Source organism: Cavia porcellus, unplaced genomic scaffold, assembly GCF_034190915.1.
Source record: "Cavia porcellus strain 051 isolate PalLab524CR breed Dunkin Hartley unplaced genomic scaffold, mCavPor4.1 scaffold_5, whole genome shotgun sequence".
Lineage (NCBI taxonomy): Eukaryota > Metazoa > Chordata > Mammalia > Rodentia > Caviidae > Cavia > Cavia porcellus.
Window position 1 is genome coordinate 39,239,945 of NW_026947488.1, and position 27,330 is coordinate 39,267,274.

Here is a 27,330-nt window from a genome sequence, read left to right on the forward strand (position 1 = left end):
ACAAGTAATGTGGAACACATCTGAAAATAATTACTTTTCTATAGAGCCTCATATTTTTGTATTAATTTCATGACAATCCACATATAGTAAGTTAATAGAAAATCAACTTTAATCTTAAAATGTATGACCTTTTCATATAAGGAAGGTTTTATTAACTCAATAGGATAGAAATATTGAGGGTTTTTTTTTTTTTTTCTTTTTCCACACTTGGCAATAGAATGCAATGTAGGGCTGGGGATTTAGCTCAGCAGCATAAGCGCCTGCCTTGCAAGCAGGTAGTTGTGAGTTCAATCCCCGGTACCGATAAAAAGGAAAAAAGACCAAAAAAAAAAAAAAAAAAAAAGAATGCAATGTGCCAGCCTTATATTTTTATGTGGTCTACTCAAGATCATTTATTCACTCATTCAACAACAAATATCTACTGTGTGTTCTTATAATACTGGCAATATGTGTTGGAAATTCCAGGTGAACCAAAGCAGGAAGGATTCAGGAATTCACAGAATTTACATCATTCAGTTTGAAATAGATATTAATCAAGCATTCTTCCCAGCTCCTACCACAAACATGGATAAAAATCTTTAAAAGTGCTATGAAGAAGAAGAAAACATAGCCAGTACTACAAAGAGATAGGACTAAACCTGTGATTTGAGGATGGCTTCTTGCAAAAGTAACATTTCAGTAGGAGTTATAAGCATAAGTAGGCATATTCATTCATAAGCACAGAAGAGACAGGGAGAGACAGGATCCTCAGTCTATCAGACAGAAAGAAAATAAGAGGGCAGTGTGTCTGGAATAGAGGTGGGGAAGAGAGAAAAGGGGGGAGAGGGAGAAGGAAGGAGAGAAAGAGAAAAAGAGAGAGAGAGACAGACAGACAGAGACAGAGACAGACAGAAAAGACAGGGTCAGAGAGATAGGCGACAGGCAGAGACAGAGTGCTACAAGATCAGGCAGGAGAGACTTGTGGAAGCAAGTTGGCACAATGGGTTAAGAATTTCAATCAACAACCCAGTGACAATGGCAAGTCATTGAAAGGCAAGTCATTGAAAGGCAAGTCCTTGTGATCTGAAGGCCATGTGTAGAGACCATTAAGAAGGCTATTGCAATAGTCTAGATTAGTGTTGATGGCAATTTGGACTGGAAATGTGACAAGACAATAAATGGACAGATGCAGGGTAAAACAGATCTTGCTAATGAATTGGTCATGGTAGAAGGGAGAATGGGTGTTCAAGATTTTGGCTTGCATTCTTTGATGGTACCTTGTATTGTGAGAAAGAACAATGGAAAAGGGGCCTTATGAATAAAAATCATGAGTTTGTTCCAGATATCTTGGATCTAAGAAAGCTAAAAGAAATGTTGAGAAAAGTGTAGTGTATATAGAACTGAATACAAATTTGCAAGGCATCAGCCTGAAGTTTCTTGGAAAAAGCAACACGAGAATGTTGTTATTGTGAGTATCTTAAATGGCACCCAAAGGCCATGTGGTAAAAAGTCTTATTCACCAACCTGTGAAGCCACTGGGAGGTGGCTTAACACTTAGGAGGCAGGTTCTAGCCACCAGATTGTTACCTGATTGGACATACAGGAGCCACCCCTTTCCTCTCTCTGCCTCCTCCATCACCCTGTGCTTTTGCTTCCTTGGTGAACTGCCTCACCATTGGTCCGATGTGAAGGGGCTGAGGGAATTAAAACCTCTAACATTATGAGTCAAAATGGATTTTCTGCATTTATTTTGCTTTATTTTATTTTATTTTATTTTACTGTCCTTTTCAGACAGGGTCTTGCTATGCAGCTCAGGCAGGCTGACTCTGAGTTCTATTTGTAACCCAGGCTACTCTCAAACTTGCAATAATTCTCCTGCCTCAGTCTCATAAGTGCTGGGATTATAGGCATGTGCCACCAAATCTGGCAGCTTTCCTTCTTTTAAATTGTTTGTCTCAGGTATTTTGTCATAGTAAAGAAAAGTGATATAACATAATGTCCTGTGCAAAATTTAAAACTGAATTTAAAGTAAAAAAAAATTTTTTTGGTGAGTTTGAGATTGAACTTGCAAGGCAGGTGCTTATGCCACTGAACTAAATCCCCAGCCCTAAAGTAAAAATTTTAAAAATTCATGAACATTTTTATGTAAAGATGCACATTAAAGTTATGTGCATATGTTGTGACTCTCTATATGGTAAAGCTTAACTATCTAGGTGAAAATATGAAGGGCACATTTCTATACTTCAGCAATTCCAGTATAGTAATGCCTTCTGCCATCAAAAACAAAAAGCCAACTAACAAAAACAAAAATGAACCCATAAAAACCAAAATAAATACTGTGTCCCTATCAACTAAAATAACACTCAGCAAAATCAGCTTGCCTTCAATAAGGAAATAATTTAATAACACCCATAGACATTAGGGTTTCTGCTATAGAGTATCACTGAATAAAGAAGCTTTACTTCATTTTTTTACTAAACTTTTTAATGATTTAAATTGACAGTGAATCAAGATGAAGTTTCATCTGGTCAAACAAGGAACATTACTCTAATCAAAATAATTTGGTTGTTCAGATGAAACAGTGCTTACTTTTCCTAAACTGGTGATACTACTAGTTTTCCAAGGCTGAATTCACTAAAATGATTCTTGGCCATTATTTTCAGTGAGTGCCCTACAGAGAAAAAGATTAAACAGGATGATAGCATTGTTGTGACCATACCGGATCAATTTTCAGTTATGGATTCCAATCACAGAAGAAGCAGAAAACCTTTCAGAGCCACTTATATCCAATATTATCGCCTAACTGAAAATATGGTAAGTCAGCAGACAGTTCTCCCTTAGGCTTAACAAAAAAAATGTGGTGATTATTATTCTTTCCTATCAACCACCTGAGGCTCATAAAATTCTGAATATATATAGGCTCATAAAACTTCACATGATACGGAACCGTTCACTTGAAGGTCAGTGTAAGTCTCCCTGTGGCCAATGTCAGTGAATAGTTCTCTCCCTTGAGCTCCTTGGACTTTTCCGTAAGCCCACTTGGCTCCCACAAGATAGTTTGCTCCTTTATTCATTCAACATCCTTTCTCTTGGCTTTCCTCCTACCTTCCAGTTGCCTTTAGTTGCTCCTTTACTACCTCAGTCCTTTGAAATGCCAGGTGTTCTCTTTATGTATTATTTCCCCAAGTGGACATATCTTGGCACATGGCTTTATAGTTCACATAATTTAAAAACATTAACAAAAATAAATAAATTACTAATTTCTGCCACTGTTCTTGATTTCAGCTGTATTGTCCAGACATAGATATTCAACCACTTACTTGAGTATCCCACAGGTTTCTCAAACATCCTATGATCTATTGTGGGATTCACTTTTCTTCCTCACTTTCAAGAATTCATTCTTCATTTGTTTTGACCAGATTCATAATGACGCATTTCATCTACTCCATGGGAAGCATTCTTGATTTTTTTCCCTACTTCGTCCCCTATGAACTCTTCTATTCAGGTCAGCAGTTAGCCCTTTGAGGTTACATTCAAGTTGAATCTCAAACTATCATCCTCATCTCCTGTCTAGATCTAGATTTTCTTCTAATCTTCCTGAGTTTCTACTTCTGAGAACCTGGTCATACTTACCAGAGTGATCCCTAATACTACATACTGGTCTATGTGACTGCCATAGCTCATAGCTGGAATGCATTTTTATCGGAATGTACACCTTAAGAAATCCTTCATGGTCTGACACTTCCTACCTTCTCAGGCGTTCCTTTCTCAGGGTGTTGCAGTTACAATATCTTGCAGGGTGGTACCCTGAAAGTGACCAGGGCTTTCTCCCTTTAAGGATCTTGTGCTTCGAAGACTTTTTGGATGGCTCCTCTTTCCCTTTCCTCCTTCAGATCTTATCTCACACACCCTCTCTTGAAAAAGCTTGTACGCTATACATTTGAACACCTTAAAAAATATCCCAGCTTATTGTTTATAACACTTTTACATTATTTCTATATTTATCTGCTCATTATTACTCTTCTTGGCATTGCTGGAATTTTTTTCCAGCATGCCAGGACTGTGCAGGTCCTATTCACTATGACTCCTCATTGCCTGGCATGTATGAGACACCATTAATTATGTGTCAAAAGAATAGAACAGTTCCATGAAAATACTATTTTTAATATTAGAATAAATTATAAAATATAAATTTTTATTGAAAAAAATATAAATTTGTACATTCTTTACCAAAATGCATCTTATAGACATGATGTCACACTCTGGCTATTTCAGTTGACACCAAATTAAATATCTTCTATTTCACATTTCTTGGATAACTTCTAGCATAAAATAAAATTTTAATCTCATAAAAAATTTCCTAACCTTAATGGTCATATTTCTAACACAGTTTAACAAGTTCATATTAATATGCATCAGAGTAAGTGAGAAGTATTTCTCATATTTAGGTATTTTCTTTGATGATATCTAATGGTATTATATTAATTGGATGGGGATATGTTATTCCTTTTAAGAATTTTTAAGGACTAATAATATACTCCCTTCTCTACTGAGAAGGTAGTCTTTGATGATATTGCAATAAGCAGGAAAATGCCTATCAATCCTTTCCAGAAGAAGTTTCAATCTGAAAATTTAAAACTATAGCCACAAACACTTACTTTAAACATTTGTGTGCATGAATTGAGTCTTTCTGAAGTGAACATATGATATTACAGCAAGCCAAAGGAGCCAGTGTTCTCTCAAGTATTTTGGGGACAGATTTTCATACCACAAATCAAAACCTGAAATTGCTCTGCTAACCCAGCTGTGCAATTGGCAAACTTATGTCTCAGGCCCAGCCTGATCCTTCTCTCTTCTTGCTCTGTGGAGCTGGGACTTTGAAAGTGACATCTCTGAACAGTTGGTTTCCTATTAGGTTCTACCTACAGGGGTGCTAGAAGGAACTGGCAGCAGGAGGAGGGGAGAAAACACTGGCTCCGCCTATTTCTGCTCATGAATACTGCTAGCAGCCCTGGGCTGCAGCTTCCCACCCAAGCAGAGCAAGTGGGCTGAGCTACTGTTTTCTCTCTTGCTGCTCTTCCAGCACAAGTTGTGTTGTACCCTTAGGCGATTTAAGGAAGACAGCTTCCCAAGAGTCCCCTAAAACCTGGGTGTTATCAGGACTAGTAGGGTAAGGGTTTAAGCCTAAGTTTTGTGCAGTTTCTTTGTGACCCTGCAATTTGATGAGCCAAATCTCTTTATCTTGTTTCCCCATCCTTAGTTCACAATTTTCTTTTTGCCTAACACAGAAATAATCAATTTCTTATATTAGCCTTTTCCAATTGAAATAACTACCAAGAATCGCCATTTGTTGAATGGACCTAGTGTGACACAGAGGAAGACAGAGAATGTGGCCTGCAGCAAACTAAAAGGAGAAATGAACCAGAAAATGCGCTATGGGAAGACAAGATAAGTTATCAGCATAGTTAATCAATAAATTGGAGCATTTCTACGTTAGAGATCTCCTATATTGTACGAACAAAATGAAAATTCCTTTGAGGATATATGCTGGGTCTTGTTAACACCACCATGATTAATATTACCATTATTTATTCTGTCTCTGCTTTTACTGAGTACTGTGAAATATCAAACATTCAAAATATTCAAAATGTTTAATTTTGCATTCACGATACAACCTAACACAGAAGTTAGCCCCACTTTGTACACAGATATACATACATACACAGACCCACACACAGACCCACACATACAGATCAAGTAGAAACAAAGGCTAGAGTCACACATAACTATCTATGTAAAAAATTCCACCCCTGCCCCACAAAAAATTCAACTCATATATTTGCAACTACAGGATTCTTATTCTCTGTGGAATCAGGCTGCCTTCATTCACCTACCTCTGTATTCCCTGTCACAAATGAGGTGGAACCATCTATAAACAGGTGCTCAGTGAACATTTGTTGAGTGGACGACTATAAACACTTTTCAAAACTAAGATAACTTTTATTTGGTAGCATTATGGCATTGGTATTTGTAAACATTAACCACCAACATTTATGTTCCACAGCAGCAGCAGCCCAGCTCTGTGACTGCTCTCCAATGATTGTACCACTCTAATAACAAGGGGCTCCATCTAGTACTCACCAGGGCAACCATGAAGGAGAAAAGCAAATGGAAGCAAATTGGTAAACAGAATTTCCCACACGGGGATAAATCTCGGAGGTTACCCTAACTCTGAGGATGAAACTATCAGAGCTCACAGTGGTGGCCTAGGTTCTCAGTGCATACGGTGTAGTCACAATGCTTTGAGGTACAAATGTTTTGCCCTAACAACTTCGTAGAACTATGATATCAGCTGAGAAAATCTGTTTATGAGTCTCTCTCTCTCTCTCTTTTTTTAACAGAAAAGCTCCCTCTTGTAAAAAAAGAGGATTCTTTCAAATTGCTGAAAGATACTTCATACCCAGATAAACACGTTCTATTTTCAAAGATTATTCCTAACCAATATTTAGGTCAAAATAATGAATTGCAATTAAATCTTCAAAATAGAAATAACCTCTATCTGACAATGAAGCATGAGAACCAGGTTATTAATGTCCATCAGGAGAGGAAAATAGATATAGGGGGAAATAACATGCTCTATAATAAAATATATACTTGTCCACAACTAATACAAAGCAACTCAGAGCTAATTTAATCATTTTAAATCTACAATTAATACAAAATGATTCAGTGTTAATTCAATATTCTAATGATGTGCATGCAGAAACACTGAGTGCCATTCCATGATAATAACCACGTCTCCAAATTAAAATCTGATACATGATATGATCCAAGCTAATATGATGCACTTTTCATGAAGAAAGAAACCTTCAAGGGTTATGAGACCAAGATACCAATTCTACTATATAAAATAAAATAAAATATTCTCTCATTTTCCTGGGAGACATTGAAGACAGAGCCTTTGCACTGAGCTGAATTCACATCTGGAATCAAACATATGACTTCACGTTTGCCAGGCAGGCACTTTGCTGCTGAGCCATATTCTCAGCCCAAACCTCCCATAACAGGAATTTCTGGAGAACAGATGTGAGGCATAGCTCTAGAGGTGCACAGTTCACAATGAGGCTCAAAATTAGAACCTAAACATTCAGGTGCATGACTCACTGTACAATATTTAAATGGCACAGTCTCCTCTCATTTATTCAATTGGCCTAAATTGTACAATGTAGGATTGATTTGCTTTTATTATGTCTGGGCCAGATGTATGTGTGTAATGTAACACATATACACATGATAGACAATGTATATATATATATATATATATATATATATATATATATCAACACATGCATATATGTGTATATGTACATATATAGTTATCTATGTGTGTATATATACATCATATGTATATATATACATCATATGTATATATATATACATATGATGTATATATATATAATTATATATATATATATATTGCACATAGCCACATCTTATATTTTATGAAGTTTTTCTGAAAAGGGTAAACACAGACTACAGCAGGCAATGTTGGGGCTCTGCTCATAGCTCTTTAGATGAACTGAATAAACCGGCAGCTGAGAATATTTCCAGATTGCTGTCAATTTCCTGTCTCAAGCACTTAGATCTCTTTCTTTGCTGTTCTTCGGCACCAACAGAGCTGGCACAGAGCTGCAACCTGGAAGTCAACTAAAGAAAGCAGGAGAGATTTTACAAACTTCACACATTCTAGGTGGGGGGAGGGAAGCATTACATTGAGTGACTATGACCTCATCTCCACTTAGAAATTCATTCTGAAAATTGGATTATCTCTGCAAATTCCCATGGGTATTAGTTAGCAGTGACTGTTTTAAATTTTGATGTGTTTACTTTTAATTATATGAGCACAGGACAGAGATGCACAACTTATAAATATATAGGCACACAAAACACTGTGTATTAGAATTGTGTCTAGTGTATGCTATTCACAGCAAAGTCTTTAACCCTTTAACTGCTATAACTCAACATATCTTTGCCTGATGAAATGCAACTGACTAGTTCTACAGTGTGGAGAGGTGTGTCCTTTTCTATCAGAACAGCTTCAATTGCCTCTCAGAAGGCTAGGTTGGTTATAATCCTTTATGGGACTACCTCTAAAATATGATATATATAACCCTGCTTAGAAACACCTTCCAATTTATACGTGCTCCAAAAATACACTGCTTGTACTTTGTCGTGAGCCTTTGGATGGCCTTTGGCCTAAAATAATAAAATACTGCAATGGCTGGAAAACATTTGCTTCTTGTGACCCAAATAGCACCTGATATTTAGTTAGAACACTAACAACTGTAGCATAGTTGTAACTTACAACCCCCCCCCAAAAAAATTTATTTCTAACAGATATGTATAAAAGCTGTATTTAAAAGTTGCCAATTGAATTAGAAAAATGTCAGTTTCGGTATTTACATTAGATACGTTGTATAGTTTTGTTTAAATATAAGCAGATAAAAGCACATTTCAGCATTTTTAATAATAATTTTAATATTTCTATTTTTATAGAAATACAATCTAAATTTCATTTTATGTGATTCTAGTTTTTATTTCAAAGTCATATTCTTTCTATTTTAATTTTGGGCACTGGAATTTGAATTTTTTTCATATTTATGCAATTTCAGGAAAGTAAATATAGTTATATTGCTAATATTACTGGGTGGTTTATAAACATGGTGGTTTATGAATTTGATTAGATTTTAGCACTTGGTTAATTCACAGGACAAAGAAAAATTTGTTTAGAGGTCGTGTGTTTGGTCTTTGGATAGCTGTCCTGGATTCAAGAAAATTCTTTTTTCTTTCTTCTTTTTAGTACTTCAAAACACTCATATACACTTAATGAAAACCTGGGATTCTTTTGTTGTATATTAATTTAGGCAATCCATATAGATATATGACAAAGTTTAATTGCATTTAACATTTTTTCTTTATCTGAAGAACTATATATAAGACTTTAATGTCATGTAGTCATTGCTATAGGCCTCAATTCATAGTGGATGAATTAAAACAATTTCTGTGAATTTCAAATAGAATCCTTAATAAAAATTTTTAAAAATACAGAAAGTATACCTTTAAAAATAATACTGATATGAGTTTTTTAATACAGAGAAGTATAAAGAAAATGAAAATGGCTCCAGAAGTATATCACCACTCAAATAAATCTTGTTTGCTTTTTTTAAAAAACCAAACAGAATTTGAATGAATAATTAGAACCCTCTCCTCCTCAATAGCCCTTCCAAGGAAAGACATCTCCTATAGAAAGTTCTTGAAAATGCTTTTGGTTCCCAGGAGTCACACACAGCAAGTCTCCATAATGTGTCTGTTCACCATCCATCTACCTATCCCTTAACTCTTTCTAAAGAGGTGTATTATAGATGATATGCACCTTGGTCCACTCTTTGGTATTTCTGTGTACTAGAATATCCTCCACACTAGTGAGAACCTGCCTTATTTTTTTAATAGGCTGCATGTTATCTCCATGTTTAGAAAGTATATATGTTCTCTTGGACGTGACTATCAGAGAATGGGCTAGATGAATGTAATGAAAAGCTTTTCCAGGTAAATATATTATGGAATGAGTGGAATAGTTAAAATAATCTTAGAAAGTTATTGTATCATTCCCTATCAAGTGCCTACATTCACAAGGGCCAAGAATACCTAGAATAGTCTCTAGAGTCTTAAGGAAATATTATTACTTAAAAAGACCAGCTTTTAAATGCTCTCTGAGCCCTGTAAAGAGTAACAATCTTCCTATTTCTGCCCCATTAACCATGTTCTGGAAAAGACCAGGAAGCACCCATGAAAGGCTGTCTTGGTAGAGAACAGTCTTTCTCTGCATGGACAAGAGCGCAGTGTGCAGGACTCACTTTGCAGACAACACTGTTACTGCTTAACCCTACTGGGTATACAGAAAGATAAAGCAGACAGGGTTTTATTTCAGGTAAGGTCACAGAATTGATGACAGAGGCCAAGATTCCTTGGAAAGCCTTGTTTAGTTTGTCCTGCCAAGTTTCCTTTGCTTTGACTTCATATTACACCTCTTCAAGTGAACTCACTGTTAACTTTGAACTTTCTCTGTGGGGAGAAAAAAAATACTATAAACATTTTAACAATAATAGATATTCTTTCCTATGGGCCTTTCAGGATAAATCTGAATTGAGTATAAGCACACACACACACACACACACACACACACACACACACGCACACTTTACTTTTTACTGTATATTCATTGACAAAGGTTTTCAAATATTATCATTTAATATTTAACAGTATTTGACCAAGATTGATGAAGATTCTTCCAAATTTTAAAATTTAAGGACCATCTCTTGAATAAGCTTTTGCTATTGAACCAGACATTGTACTCTACTTAGAACATACTACACTTGATAGATCAAAAATGAGGACTAACTACTCTGTAGCCAAGTTTATCAACATGTGCATAGCTTATGGATTCAGTAGCTGATGATCCATATCAGACTTAGATGTGCAAACTTTACCTCCTCAGAAGCAAGAACTACCCTGTCACAGTGTCCTGGGGACCCCACATATGCACTGTTCTCCTCTGCTGTCTTAGATGGTATAATATTCCATGGCTTCTTTTTTAAAAATATGTTTGCTGAGATTTGGAAGGTCAGGGAGAGCAGAATTAGGAATCTGAGAACCAAGAATCCTGACTAAAAGGTGCAATGGGAAATTCTAGGCTTTAAAGGAACAGTCGATCATCCTAACAATGTGACAGATCCTCTCTCACAGAGGATATTGAGGTTGTTGACCAGAACCTCTGCACTCCCCAGATCTAGGCTGTATTTTGTCTATGAGCCTCAAATTCATCCTGGGGCCTCCTGGTCTCCACTCCCATCAAAGACAGCTCAAATTTCCTGCTGTTCCTCCTCCTCCTATTCCTTCTTCTTCTTCTCCTTTTCCTTCTGTTCCTCCTCCTGCTCTTCTCTTCCTCCTCTGCGTTTCTTCTTCTTTTTTAATGAAATCCTAAGTGTTTAAAAGTAGATTTAACTCAACTCCTTTTGAAAGCTAAGAATGAACAAAGAGATCACTTTGGCCAGAAGAAAGAAAATAATGACGGCTTTCTTTCCAGACCAACCTAGCCCTCAGGACAGACTTCAGTCAGGGTAATAAAGGGTTTGTGCTGTCCTGACAGAACGCCTGGTACAAATTATCCTATTATTCCAGATGCTGAAAAAGGTAAGCCATCTCAAGTCAGGATTTCAGTTCTTTAGGAAACTCCAGCCTCCTTCATACTATCTTTCCCGCTGTCTCTCTGAGTGAAAAAAATCTTATCAATAACAAAACAGGGAATTCACTTTGACCATTTACACACACAAGACAGGCTGTTCTTCTCTTTTACTGTCCGGTTGGCATAAGTATCTAATGGAATCAATACCCTGTAGAATGTGCATTTTACCTACCCAAAATCCATTCTCTTCTTTCTTCACAAAGAAAACCCTAACCAAGGAGCCCAGGCATAAATATGTATTTCTTCTTCATTGATAGAGGCAGTCAATAGCAAAAGAGAAAGTAATTGGGTGGGCTCTTCAAACATTCTAATCAACTAAAGAATACCATTTTTTATCTTCATTGTTTCCTTGCTAAAAAAAAAAAATTTTTTTCTGCCTAGTAAACAGAAGTGATGGAGGAAGTTCAGGCTCCATCAAGAGGCAACACTGAGAGAAAAAAATAAATATCAACAGAGAAAGATAATATAAGGGTCCTAGCCCCTAATGATCCTGGATCTCTGGTATTACCCTTGGTCTGCCTCCTTTTAAGGTGTGATATTTTTCAAATAAAAAATTAAAAATAATAGTTGAAGCCATTATCATTTGGGCTGTCTCTCAGCCCCTGTGATATCACTGTCTGGTGACTTAGAGAATACTGCAGGTAAGGTTCACCTACAGTCCCAGGCCTCGACACCCAGTCCCAGGAGGCTGTCCTTCTTCCCTGTTATTTGAACAGAGGGGAGACATTCCTTCTTGTTCCCTTCCTACCTAAAGACTATTTCTCTCACTCACTTAGATTACATTTAGTTTGCTGAAGTGAACAGACACAGAAATTGGCCAGGAAAAAATAGTGAATGTTTCAAGCAAAAAAGAGTGATCTTCCCAGTGCAGGCCCTTGACTCTTAGAGATTCATGTGTGTGTATGAGACAGAGAGGCAGAGACGAATAAAAAAATTAATTTTATTTTAGCATGCTGCCATGCAGAATGTAACTGAAATTATTAAAAGGTAACTAAATGTGCATGGTCTGGTTTTTTTTTAAGCCAAAAATGCCTTTCACAGAAATTTATTGTCATTCCACTGAATTTTCTTTCTGAGAAGAAAAGTGCATTGCAGAGCATCCCTGCCTCCAGGCCCTGTTTTCTCATTTGTAATGATATACTATATGTAAAGTTATATTACAGCATTTGCAATTTCCCAACTGCCTGATGTCTGATGTCACAAAATTATAACTGAGGGAGATTGTTACAGCTACTGCTCCAAGGCACAGGGAGTATTATTTCAACAATAAAGGCGTATAATAAAGGACTTTAATTTTAATGACAGCTTGAGTGCAAGCTGTTAGAAAAATCGAGTGTATGTTTTCCCTGTTCAGGTAACAGAATCTCCTGGTCCCCTCAAAACAGCATTTGATCCAAACCACTTTGGATTTAAATTATTCAATTTAATAATCCAACATGCATTTATCAAATGCCCGTTTTACATGCAGCACGGCAGTGGGTGCTGTAGCAATTGAACACCAATACCTGAACTTCAGATGCTCACAATCTAGTGAGAAACGGAGATGACTATTAATAGATTTTTAATAGGGAGATTCTAAAAAGCACTAAAGGGGATAACATTGTTTCACAAACTACAGGAAAAACATGCACCAAGCATCTTGGAAAGAGAAGGATGTGAAGAAAGACTGTAGTAGGAATATGGCAGTGGAAACACATCCCAGCAAAGGGGCCCAACTTCCAACCTACACCAAAGCTAAGAGGCAAAAACACTCAAGTAGCTTAAGATGCAAGAAAGCAAGCAGATGAAACAGGAAGGCAGCAAAAAGAACAGGGAAAGGGGAGGCAACATCAGCAAACACTGATGACTGGTTGTAGGAGCGAAGAGCACCTTGTGATTGCGGTAACTGTGTTGACTCTCAGTCATTGTGATCGGTGCTGCAGGCCTTCAGCCATATCCTCTTGCCTCTGGCACTTCAGTGCCCATGAGCCTGACTGCTGGCACATGCACATTATTTATTTATTTAGCTTAACTGCATTCTCTGACCTGCAGAACCTGCTTTGCTCAAGCACATGAGAGACCAAAGTGCTAAGGAATTAATATCCAAGGGGACCATGGCTTAGGGATGACAGACAGAAGTTAATATATACATACCTCTGTTTCCCTGCTGTTAGGTGGATTAAGGGTGAGTTACATATTCTATGTGGGCTGCCAGAATTCCCTAGTCAGATTAGGTTCCAGTTTCCCACAATGTGAGTTGCTTGATAACACATTTCATTGCTTGACTTCTCATTTTCCTTCTCTTCTTACCAGGAAATAACACCCTAATAAACCTGCTCTCAAATCCTCACAATTTTAGGGTCTGCTGCTAGCCAAACCCTAACGAAGACAGTCAGTAAGGTGTTGACAATTTAGTGTTACAACATATGTATGAAACCACATGACGAATGCCAGGACTTAATCATTGCACTATTTTAACCACAAACCTCCTGGTTTCCTTTGAAACCATCTTTCAGTGTAAGTAGAGAAGAAGCAGGACAAGAAGGAGAGTAAGTTATGCTGAGCAGAGATGAAATATTGCACATTCCAGAATAAGAGATGTTTGCGAGCAATATGTAAGGAAAAAGCATTACTTAGTCAAATGAGTGCACATTGGTTTTTAACAGGAAGAGCTCTGTAATCCATAAGGAAAGGCACCAATCAAACAGGAATCTACTGCTGTAGACAAAACTGATTACTTGCCCATCTGTGATACTAATAAAGATAATTGGGGTTCAGAGGACCCAGGAAGAAGAGAGCATAAAAGCGTGATCCCCTGCATTGCTGAACACCCTTACAAATGCATACTATTGCAAATGCATATTTGCACAGCCTTGCTTTGGAGGTGGGTGCCTTGGACAAAAGGAGGAAACATTCAGGAGAAGCTTTCTCTGGGGTGACTTCCTCAGAGCCCTGGCTCCCAGGAGCTTCCTGCTTCTGAAACAGTAGCAGTCTTTACTGAAACCTTCGTTTGCCCCTTTGCTTGCCTGTGTAATGTTGGGCCCTGTTTTCTAACTGGACTGCAGTTCTCCTTGAACAAAATTCTTGGTGGCTGGCATGAGATGACCTGTGTGTGGCATGTTGGTTTGTGAGGGAGTGATCTTGAGATGAACAGCTAAGATGAAAGTAGAGACTGGGCAGAGAAAGAAGGTAATGGGAAGCAGTCACCATACAGCTTCCACTGTCGCCCTGAGAGCTCTACTACTAGGACACAGTAGTGCTGTCACAAACTGAAGTGCAAGGGCTGACCTTCTTATACTTGACCAACCAGTCATTGCATATAGGCATCCATTATAAAGTTAGAGGATACTATTGTGATCTTTGTAAGCATTTGTATTATCTTTGATATCATATTAGTTATAAAACCAAAGCACCAGATCAGAATTTTGTAGTTAATATAAATGTGGTAACAACAGCAAAAATTAACTCAAGTCTCCTAATTACAAAAGCTTTGTCACCATTTTCTGATCCATTGGTTTAAATCTTACGGAGCAAATTTCTCTATTCCATTCTTTGATTCATATTATCTTTAATATAATTACATATTTGCTATTAATGATAGTTATGATTTTATTGGAAGGAATACTAAAACAGTAATTTCTGTCCCACTATATCACATACCTTGACTTAAGAAAAGATATTTAAAAAGATATATGAAGCTTTCTATGAGATCTCTTCCAAGACTATTATACATTAGTTTCAATCATACTAAAAATCATAACTAAATCTATCTTTGGGGTATGGTTGCCAAGAAGTCTCAATACTGGTTCTTATTTACATGTTCCTACTCCTGATTTTTTATGGTGAGATATATTTACCATCACTTTTTTACATGTGTATTTATGTGTAGTGAGTAATTCAAGGTGTAAACAGATCATTCAGTACTTCAAAACTATAAAACCTCTTTGGTGCCCAAATAAGCTAAAACTGAAGTTCTACTTCCCTCTGAAAAATTCCAGTTACACTCTTCACAGATGTTTTCCAACTTTGCAGTATTGGTTTCTCAATTCATAGCATACCAGAAAGAAGTAACTAAAGGAAGAATCAAATAGATCAAAACACAAGACAAAACAAGAGAGGAGAGTTAAAAGCCGACTAAAAGTACTCCACTGCATAGTAAAATTCTGGATTCTTTAAGCGATACCCTTGAACTATCTGAGTAAATATACAGGGATACCTATAAATCTTTCAGACAGATTTCTATTCAAACTCACACGTGAAAATTTTTTGGATTTTGTGAAAATAGCCAATTACTAGCATCTGAATAGATTTTTTCTGACTACCCCCATGCTGCTCTGAGTACTGAACTTACTAACAATTACATTACAAAAGTTAGTATTTTTAATTTTCTTTTTTTTCCCCTGTAGATAAATGGCCCAGGTGAACAAGAAACAAGAAGGCCATTCACAAGCCAGGCACGATGACACATGCCTGTAATCCCAGCACTCAACAGGCAGAGAAGCTGAGGGATCGCTGCAAGTTTGAGACCAGCCTGGGCTACAAAGTATACTTAAGGCTAACCTGAACTACAAAGTAAAATCCTGACTCAAAAAGTCAAAAAGAGAGAGAAAGAGAGAGAAGAAAAGAAAGCCATTCATATCAGAGCAGGATAATGTGCTCTCACTCTAAAGAGCACTTTAGCATCAGGTAGCTTTGATTATGAACCGCTACCCAGGCCCTGAACATTATTAGGACAATGACTTAATCTCAGAGCCATAGTTTCTTCTGTGGAAAGGCTATAATAGCTTTCTCATAAGGCTAAGAAACTAGATGAAACTAGATGAGATGCACTAACTACTTAACATGGCGCAGCTCAACAACACAAACTGCATGTTGTTTATTTTGTTTGCTGAAATGTAAGCAAATATAATGGTATGATAAATATTGAATGGCAATTATTTTAAAAATTATAATGCCTTAGAAGAACTAGAGGGGCTATAATGAGGTAATGAATCATTCAAAATACAAAGATTAGTAAGTTGTTTTAAAACAAATTAACTGTCAAATGATTAAACATTCTGCCAAGGAGAATTTGATACCCAAGCTTTTAGTTTGTACCAATCTGCTTACTAATATAACCCTAAATAGTAAGAAAACTGGGTTGTGATGTAGGCTACAATGTGAAGTTCTCAGTTAAATTCCACCTGACCGGAAATAGCAGGACTGTTGTGACCCATTCAGTAAAGGCTGCGCATTGTCAACCTGCTGTGAACAATGGACTGAAGCAGGACCTATAGATGATAGAAAAATCCAGACTCTGCTGGAGCTTCTCAGTAACAATCAGAGAAAATACAACTGTCATCTTGGCATGTAAGTATACAATCACATGAAGGCCAAAACAATCACTGTAATTATGTTTTAGAAAGTAAAAAGTACAATGTGTTTTTGAACAGAGAAAAAAAATGAACTTTGGTACACAGGGAAGACATAAACTAATATCTAGGCAGGCATAATTATTAGACTGCAATTCTGATTTAGGAAGAGAAATAAATTGCCATGGACATACTGTGAGCAGCAGATTGCTTTATGTACATTCTGAGCTTGGAATGAAGACATCTAATGATAATTTTTGGTAGAACAAATCTGACAAATTTTTTCTCCCACTCATATCTTTTTCATTCCAGTGCTGACTCTTACACATTTTGAGACTGCTGGAAATGGAGACTATTTAATCATCTGGCTTCATATTGCTTGATTTTATTTATCTATGAAACTATACGGGTTTGTGTTTTGTTTTGTTTTGTTTTGTCAAGAAGGACTAAACTATGAGCTGCAAGGTTTTCATTCAGGTATTCACTCCTCTGTAACTTGGCATTCCTGGGTTTAACTTTTTGAAATTCAGTCATAAAATGAAGTGTTTGAACTGTATGATCATAAACGTACTGACTGTAGATATTATATGGAAATGAAATATTTGCCTCATCTGGACTAACTGATTCACACCTGCTTTAAGAACAAGCTTCACAATAAAGCTAAATGAGAGAAACAGTGGCATATTCTCCAAGTCACCTTAACCATGTCTTGAAAAGAATTTGATGGCTCTGTAGTGATTCCAACAGGGACTAGGAAGACTCTTTTGAACTAAAATCACTCCCTCAAACCTCTTTACATTCACTAAGAACTTCTTCTACTCACTTTTAATCTCAGCTTGGCAGGTTGTGTGGCGAAGACCTATGGACAATGTAAAGACCCATTTTACAGATAAGGTCACTGGATAGGAGGGAACGAGACTAGAAAATCAAAACATAAAGAAAGAGAGATGGATACAGACAGGGGAGTAGGACAACAAAGGCAGTAATTTATCCAGGTTTGGCTTGCCTGGGCTTTGTAAGACAGCAGAAAGTGACAGAGCCCAGCAACAGTCAGCTACTTCTGTCAAAGGGGGTGGGATGGTGGAGATTTAAAGAGCATTTGTAACGTCTGCCAGAGAATATCTCTAGTTTGCCTGCTGTTTACTGCTAAAACATACTACTTCCCTTTTATGCCTCTCTGGTAACGTGAGGCAGTAGAGAGTCAGACAAACCTCATTTGTAAATTTTGAGATCTTAGACAAGCTATTTAGCATCTCAGGGACCAATCTGTGAGAAATGTGATGTAAAAATATACAACTGGCAGGGTTTCAGGATAAAGTGGAGAAGGAGAGTGTTAACCCTCAAACTCAGACAATGCTCAGTTCATTACTGAAATTTTTAGTTGTTCCTGGTGCTTTGAGGTTTTAGCATGGTTTTCTCTGAAATACATATTTGTGAATGGTTTGAACTGACAAAAGAGCTCATATTTTAATACATTTTCTTCTCTCTGCTAAAACCAGAGACCACCTGATAAGTTGAAATTGCTCTTGGTATAGAAGGATTTCGGGGTGAAAGCTCACACATTCCTTGTACTAGCTGTCAGACACTTCTACAGTTTCAAACAACTTTTGCTTAGCCTTTTATGTTTAAACAGCATATTACTAAATTTCATGCCTGGGTCCACTAGTTACCTAATAAGTTAGTTTTTTCTGCTTTGTTCTCTGGCGCCACTGAAGCCCTACTTGTGTTATCTAACATGCCTTTTCTTTCTTGTGTGGTCTGTATGAATCAGGCTGCTTTCAAACTTTTTTCGGTTTCCCAGCAAACATTAGAAAAATAAATCCATAGCTGCTAAGGACTGCTGTCAATATATATCAGGCCATGGAACAAGCAGAAATGCATGGCCTCCGCTCTCCAGCCTCATGTGTGTCACAAGCCACATACTGCTCTGCCTTCTTTTGGGGCTTTACCACCACAAGGACTCATTCGGTATGGCTGCATTCTGTTAGTAATTGCAATGAAGAGAAAAAAATTCTTAACAAATAGGCAATAGTCTTTCAAAATAAGCTAACACAACTACCACTGTGAGCAGAAGTTGATTCCCATACTTTGGAGATGTTGAAATGTTAATCTGAAACCTAGGTAGATATTCAGTAAGAAGGAAGCATTTATAGTCTAAATGGAAGTACAAGAGTATAGACTATAATAATCTAGAAAGTACTTGTGTCCACAAATAGAGAATGAATAAATTATAGTAATTCACACAATAGAATATTAAAGAGTAATAAAAAAGAATAAAGTATTGCTACATAAATATTGCTACATAAAATATGGATGAAGGCCTGAGACACTGTATAATGCTGACTCAAAGAACTGAGATAGAAATATGTACAAATTATATGACTATATGAAATTTATCTAAAAGTTAAAACTTCATGAAATTTGTTTAAGTTTCAAAAACAGGTAAAACTAATCTATTAGCCCAGAATACACTTCACTGGGAGAACAGGAAGTCTTTCTTTCTGTAGGAAGTATTTCATGTCTCAAGTGGCAGCTGGCTACAAAAATTTTCAGTTGATGGAAACCTGTTCCATGCCTAATGCATGCCCATTCCAATATCTGTATTATGGTCACTAAAATACTTTTTAAAAAGTAAACTATTACGAAGAGGGCTGTTTTTCTAGACTAGCTCTGCTCAAGTCCTCTATTCTCGCAGTCTCCCAGAATGACAGCGTGCCTGCTGGCACAGAAACTTCGCCCTGGGCTGCACAGACTCTGTAGCTTCCAGCACTGGCCTCTGTCGCTCCTGGTGCAGACTCTTGATAGACTTTCATGGACTTCTCTGGGACACTGCCATGGGCTCAAAGCCTCTGTCTGAACTCGAGTGGGATATTGCCATGGCGTCAAAGTCCTCAGTTGGACACTGTGAGTCTCTAGTGTGTAGACAGATCTCTGGCACAATATTGCATCTAACTTTTCGGTGAATGCTATAAGATAATCCTATAAATTATGTGTCCTGTATTAAATCTATTCCCAAGCAAACTCTGACTACAACAAGCAGCAAAATAGGTTCAAAAGGAATTTACATCTAAATTCCAAGATTTACATCTAAATTCAAGAAATATGGAATCTGTCCAGTTCTGTGCATTTCTAGGCCCCTTATTCAAATGACATTTTTCATCCTATAGGTAACCAACCTGACTTGTATGCTAGTTTTCTCATTTACAGAACACTGGCATTATATGGTTAATAAAGTTTTAACTAACTATTAACAGTCTCTAACTATGGAAGTAATAATAGCCTTGTAATCCATTGTTATCCTCTCTTTTTAAAGATTACATAACTTGTGCAGTCTCCTTTTATATTATGACCTTTTAAAGAAAGAGACATTCAGGGAGAATTAGGTACTGCAGTGACGCTGGACGCTAATTCACAGCAGAGCCTGAGAAGACTATGTTCCCTTACTCACTGGTGTTTAACAATTTTACTTCCTCATTACAGTTCTCTTTCTCAACACAGAGAAATTAATTAGACATTGAATATGGCAATTAAAAAGCAGATCTCCCAAGCTCTGACACTTCTACCAGACAGTGGGCTAGCAGGCTGGTAAGGAGTATCATTAACTTATTGGCAAGTGTCTAAGGGTTATAGAACACTACTGAGAAAAGTCCTGTATCTGCAAGTATGATTTAAGAGTTTTGATATTGTACATTCTTGCTCCAAAAAGTCTATCTATAAGACTACTTTTTAATGCTTCCTTTTTTCCATTAACCTCATACTGATACTCTAATCTATTAAAACACTTTTGGAAGAGATTAATTTGTTTTTTCTTATTTTTATTTTTCAAAACAGGGTACTGCTATGTAGCCCAGGCTGGTGTCAAATTTATGGTAATCCTCCTAGGGCTTCAGCCTCCCAAGTGCTGGGATTACAGGCATGCACCATATGCCTGACTTGGAAGAGATTAATTTGAAAAAGAAAATAATATTTTTTAATTAATTAAAAACATTTTTAACCATTGGTGGTTCTCACTGATGATACTTAAAAAAAAAGACATTGAGACATTTGGTCCAGATGTAGTATCATTATATCATATAAGCATGCCTCAATCTGGGTATATATTGATATAGGTGAAACATTAATTATCTGTTCTTGAATCACCCAATTTATGGCATTTTTATAGCAACCCCTGAAATTTAATAAAGGTGCCATGATTAATTTCAAAGTTACTGCAGAGTAAAGTCATCTATATGTTAGGGGGTAAGATTTGAGTTGAGCACTTTGTTGAGTTAGTCTAGAAAAACACATAACTTGACACATATTATTGCAAAGGTATTTATTTATTTATTTGCTTGAACCAAAATTTTATTGTTGAATAGTCTCCTGTCTGCTGCTTACTTCTGTCTATGTTTTAAGAAACTCCTACCAACAGCAAGTGACCCATTATGCAAGTGGACCTCCTATGTCAGTTCAGCTTTCCATACCCACAGTTTTCTTGGTAATATCCTACGTACAATTTATGCGAGACTCTAAGCCAGAGAGCCTCCCAGGCAAGCAACTCTTAAACTCTCAATCCAGAGAAAGTGTGTGATGAATAAAATACTTACAAATAATTTCAACCAAAAAGTAAAAGATCTATACACAGAAAAGAGGTGACTGAAATTACAGAAGACATAAATAAAAGGGAAAACATCTAGTTCAAAGGGTCAGAGAATCTACAGTGTTAAAATGTCCATATCTGTAGCAACCTGCTGATTTGATTCAATCTCTATCAAAATTCCAGTGTTAGTTTCCATAAGTGAATTACAAAAAACAATATTCTATTCTATCTATTTATTTATTTGTCTTTTTTGAGATAGGTTTTTTCAAAGCAGTTCAGGCTGCTTTGAACTCACTTGATAGCCCAGGTTGGCCTCAAACACATAGCAATCCTCCCACCTCAGCCTCTTTAGTGCTGGCATTATGGACATGTGCCGCCACAGCCAGCTCAATAAACAATTTTAGAGTTGGCATGGAATCACAAAATACTCGATTATTCAAAGCAGTTTTAAGAAATAAGAACAAAGCTGGAGACATTACATCTCTGATTTCAAGCTACATTACCAATCAAAACAGTATAGTACTGACATAATAAACACACAGACCAATGGAACAGAATAGAGAACTCAGAGATAAATTAATGCATATATGAACACTCACTCTTTGACAAGAATGCCAAGAATATTTAATGAGGGAAAAACTGTAATAATGATACCTAAAAGACTGAAAATCTATGTGAAAAAGAGAAATTTTATATCATATATAAAAATTAACTTGAAATTAGTTAATGACAAATATAACACCTGAAAGGAAGAAAGAGAAAAAGAAAAAATAGAAACAAAGTTTTTATAAATAAGAAGGGGAAAAGGGTTGAATGAAGGGGGAGACTGGGAAAAAAAGAAGAATTAAGATATATCGTGTATAGCACAATTTCCTCTATAATGAATGTTACCAATATGTACATTTAAACTGTATCAATAAAATTAATTTTAAAAAATTAAGTATAACATCAGAAACTATAAAAATCCTAGGAGGAAATAAAAGGAAAATCTTCCTGATGTTGGTCTTGGCAGTGAATTTTTTGATATCACACACACACAAAAAAAAACAACAAATAAATATAAATAAGCTTGACAATATTAAACCAAGATTACTTCTGTACAACAAAGGAAACAAGCAACAAAATGAAAACCTATTGACTTGAGAGAAAATATTTGCAAACTACATATCTAATAATAGGCTAATTTCTAAGACATACAAGGAACTTAAACTAAATAGCAAAAGGGCAATAACCAAATTTAAAAATGGGAAAAGGCTTGAATAGACATTTTTCAGATATAAAGGTATGTGACAGGAGCTCCAGAGGTGCAGTCAGTTAGTGCATTGTACTTATACAGAAGGGCGCTGAGCATTACTAAACAGAGAAACACAAATCCAATCTGCAATAAATCGCCAGGTATCTTAGAGGATGGGTATTATCAAAGAGCCAAAAGACAGTTAACTGTTAGCTAGAATATGGAGAAAAGGGTTAACTTGCCCCTTGTAGAGGGGATGAATGTGTATGTATGTGTATATGTGTGTGAGTGTTTGCATACATATAATGGAATATTATTCAGCTGAAACAAGGAAGAACATGCTGGCATTTGTGGAAACATGGGTATTAACCTGAAGGTCATAAACCAGGCAGAAAAATAGGAATTCATGATCTCATTTATACATGAAATTTCAAATTCAAACTCATGAAAGCTGAGCATAGACTGAAGTATTACTAGTCCTTAGCTGAGCAGTGAGAGAAATGAGAAGACTCTTATCAGAGGGAAAACAAACAAGCAAAAAACTAAAAAAGTTTTGTTTGATACTTTAATTTCAAACCATTCATTTTGGTATTAGTTTATTGGACAGAAGTATCTAATACATCTCTTGGCTGTTCATTTTATTCTTTTCTATTAGGAGAAACGTGATTTATTATTCAGTCAACAAGTTTAGTAGTTAAAATGTATTTCCTATTCTACAAGGCAACTAGAATTGGCTCTGTAGCATAGTTGTGCAATGCAGTATAAAAAAATAAAATTACACAAAATTTCTAGAATGCTTCAGCTGCTCTGGCAAATGTCCTTCCTTTCTTCCTTCCTTAGGTGTGGGTGTGGTGACTGATGCTGCAAAACCGTCTCCTCACGGAGTAGAAAGGCAAGGGTTGGCCTTTATCACTGAGTTGCTAAAGCAATGCTAGAAGTGGCCTATATTTAAGCCTATCATATGAAGACAAGAATTCCAGGTAATACCAGGTTTTTGATCTGCTTTTCTGTTACCAGCCACTGAAATACAAACCTTACTGAAAAAGTTATATTTTGGGAGTTCTGATGTATCTTCTGTTTTTTATTCTCAGAAAATAATATTCACTCACAGTCATGAAAGTAATTATTTTAAAAACAAATCCTTAGAATCATTTTCTGCATCTATGTTATTACTATGGTTAAAAAAGAATTATTAGGAATAAAAATGAAGAAAATAAATGAAGGATGAAGAAGAAAGGGGAAAGAAATAAGCCTTGATTTTTTTAAAAAACAGAAATAGAAGAGAAAGCCATAAAAGAGAGGTCTTTTAAATTGTGAAAATAAATTAGTGTGAAAGTTGTTTAAAGAACCTGAAACATTAAACCATAAGAACACGTATTGTCTCTTTGTAAAATGCCAGGAAGTTTTCAACTATCATATACTATGAAATTTTTATAGCCAAAATTTTCTCTTCCTAGTGTTTGAACTTTCATATAAAGCAGGCCTAAAATTGAGATTTTTTTGATATCTGTCTTTCCTGAAAGAAGATATAAGACAATGAATTGAACCATTCAAAACATAAAGTGACTTTTCAGGTTCTAGCTATTTTATGGGGTACAGAAAAACAATCATTTACAATGCAAGCAAAATATATATGGATATAGAAATATCCTGAGGCAGATAAATTTTAATTATTATTACACAGAAAATTTATTTTAAGGCATGATGTATTGTAACATTCATATAAAATGTGTCATACTTATTAACAGAAAGAGAAAAATTACAAATTGAATATCTAAATCTATTTACAAATTATTTATGAAAATAAAACCCTTTGGGAATTTTTGTTCTTTTGTTTAAAAAACATTACCTACATTATGCTGCCATGTTTGTTAATATCCTGGTATGATGTTTGAAGTTTCCTTCCATTATAAATGGACATTTTGGTTAATCAAATGTCTATTAAGGTTCTGCAGAGAAGTAAAACAGGTAAGAGTTGGTTGATATGATTCCTGTAGCTGAGAAGTTACATGATTTGTCATCTACAATCCAGAGACCCAGGGAAGGTCCCGATGCAGTTTTGAGAATCGGAGGACAGAACCCTTGTAAACCCAACTCTCACACAGATGCACATAAAGACTGAGGTTCTGCTCAGGCAGAGGAAGGGAGCCAATTTTCCCATCACCCACATTTTAGTTCCCTTAAGGCCTTCAATTAGTAGGGTTGCAGCCCCTCACCAAGGGAAATCTTAATAAGCCTGCTAATCCAAATGTTAATAGAAGCAGAAACTTACAGATATACCCAAAATTAATATTTAGGCAAATATTGATGTAATCAAGTGGGCATATAAGTTAACCATCATAACTTTTTTGGTAAATATTAACATACAATGCAGCATATGACAAATGGAAAAATTAGATTGAAAATGCAGGTGATAATTCATCAGAAAGTTTAAATCTATAAGAGCTATTTGAACCTCAGGATAAACACATAAATGACAACCAGTTTTTAATTTGTCTTTTAATTTTTTGTTTACAAAGCCAAAAAAAAAGGAAATCCCCAAATTAGGAAACACTACTAATAGTCAGCTTCTGCTGCCTTTCTCTCTTGTAGTACCCTATATGAACATGTAAGAATCATTCTAAATACTTTTTCTTACTTTTTTGATATAAGAAATATATGCCTAGTATGGACTAATCCAAAATACCTCATAGCAAATGAATAGATAAAAGAAAAAATAAATATTGTTAGCATTTATGCTATCTGAAGATAAATACTGATAGTATTCTATCAGTATGTGTGCCCTTTTATATAATTTTCTGTTTTTAACAATTTAAATAATCTATAGTATTGAAATATGATCCCATATTCATATCATTTGTAATCTCTTATTTAGAGTTCTATGACCTGATCTTGACATAAATAAATGTAATTTTATGGCATTATTTTAAATGGCTTGTTCTCATGAATTTTTCAAAGTTCCCTCAGTTAACCCTTATATTGGGCATTTCATTAGTTTCTTGGTTTTCTCTATTACAAACAATGCTTACTAGTTCACATAACTAATAATTTTGCATATGGTTGAGGTCAACTACTAGAAATAAATCATTTTAGGCTTTTGACACTTGGCATAGCTGCATTACAAAAATGCTATACCTTGTGCTATTTCTTGGGTGCTTCTAATGAATCACTGTAGAATTCTAGAAAGTAACCTCGAAGAAATGCAATTGGAAGGTTGTTCCACAATAGTCAGAAAAAAAGGGACACATTTATTTTAGAGCTCAGAAGTCCAACTGAACCCAAACTGCTTTTGAGCATTTTGACAGGTCCAAATGCAGTGAGTGATTTGATCAGAAGCTGTAGAGAGATATGAACTAGAAGAGTTAAAACAGAAAGCTGACATATATTTAAAAGAATGATGCATCATTGTTCCTGTTAAAGCAAGAAAATTATATGAATAATTCATCCCCCCAACAGCAGAAAAATGTTTTTACACTTTCAAATAGGTGTTAAAATAGGAACTGTTGTGCCAAAAGTAAATAAGCAGGGTGTAAATTTCTCTTCCTGCCAAGACAGAAGAGATTCCACATCACAGCTGGGTGAGGAAATGATAGAAAATATTCCACAGCCACTACTCTGCACGAAAGAACTCAGTGAACACCCTGGCTCAGACTAGTGCAATTCAGTGTTTACGGTACATGATGGATGAGCACCCTAGGGTCAGGCCTTCACTTCCCAACGGCACCGAGAAGCAAGCTGAAGGATGAGGAAAACATAACTCTTTTTGTAAGCTCATCTTGGCTGGGTCTTAAGGGTACCACTTCGTATTCTAGAAGGAGATCATTTAAAACTGAGCCAATTCAAAGCAAACATTATTCTACACTTGAATTCAAAACCTGAAGAAGACTGGCATCACCTCTTTTCTGAGAAACAAGTTCAAGGTACTTTTTAAGGAATGTTGATTTTAAAAGTTATTATTACTAGAAATGTCTGATTTTTATTTAAGGTTGTTTACGAGGCTTACATCTGGTTAGCTTTAGGATTTCATATGGTCCATCTGAGAACAGGAAAACCAAACAAATAACAGTTCTCAACATAGGAAATATTCACAGATACTGTCCCACTGAATTTCACCACAGAGGAAACCAAGACTCAATAAGATTGAATAGATTCAGAGAGACAGCATAATACATGGTGGAATCAGAGTTAAACCTAGGCCTTTTTTGTTGTTTGTTTGTTTTGGTATCATGAATTGAATCCAGGGCTTCAAACTTGCCTAGCTGGGCTACATCTGTGACCCAAACCCAGTCCTTTTATATCTATTATTTTTAGGCCAATTATTGCTCAGAATGGATCATCTGCTAAGCCTTCAAAACCTGGTCTATTACTTTATCACTTCACTTACATTTCATTTTTTTTTAAAAATTGCAATTCAGTTTTATTTTTATTTTAACATTGTTTAATTTATATACCTCACACTTAAATATACATTTGTAATATAAAAATCTATATAAAATCCAAGTACTTTAGCATCTAAAAAAATAGGAGATATTGCATTTCATTTTTGATACTTTTCCAATTAAATACTCTTTAAAATTAATTTTCAAGACAACTATTCAAATGTCATTAACTTTCAAAGGACTCTGTGTTCACATAAATTCATTGTCCAAGTATTTAGTTTTGGAACAATATGCCATTTGACTGGTTTCAAAGTCAAACAGAATGCGCCAAAATATTGAACAAAAGCAGAGCTTCCTTTAGCTCCGTTTTCCTTGACCTAGAATCAGCTTCTATCACAGAAGGCAGAAAATGACAGTGATTTTCATTTGTGTGTTACTGAAAGTTGTGTTACAGGGCTGACAGTCCATCCTATATTGCTTGTTTATAGGCTCTTGTTAAAAATACAATAAATTATAAAAATAAAAAT

The 27,330-nt window shown here is 35.9% G+C and overlaps 1 protein-coding gene across 2 annotated transcripts in view; it reads right to left on the reverse strand.

Moving 5' to 3' along the window:
* Positions 1-27,330, reverse strand: part of Macrod2 (mono-ADP ribosylhydrolase 2) — a 1,970,011-nt gene that overhangs the window by 1,164,497 nt on the left and 778,184 nt on the right. The window lies entirely within an intron of this gene.